This window comes from Arachis ipaensis, chromosome B01, assembly GCF_000816755.2.
Source record: "Arachis ipaensis cultivar K30076 chromosome B01, Araip1.1, whole genome shotgun sequence".
In the NCBI taxonomy this organism is placed as follows: domain Eukaryota; kingdom Viridiplantae; phylum Streptophyta; class Magnoliopsida; order Fabales; family Fabaceae; genus Arachis; species Arachis ipaensis.
The window spans coordinates 34,332,114-34,332,352 of record NC_029785.2 but is presented as its reverse complement, the minus strand read 5'-3'; positions in this window follow the sequence as shown (position 1 = coordinate 34,332,352).

The following is a 239-nucleotide window of genomic DNA, read 5'->3' as shown; positions in this document are numbered from 1 at the left end:
TAATATCAATTATTTGGTGTGGACATGACCCAAATGACAAAGAATAGAGCTCGCAAAAATACTAATGTAATAGATAGGATTTATCCTATGCTAATATTACAATATTTTTTTTCAAAAAGACATAACTTAATTTATATTTTCCTGAATCCTGTTTTTTCTTCTTTTCTTTGTTTTTCTTTCATTATGTACACCAAAAAATATTTAATTTACAAATTATATATTTAATTATTTATAATTAA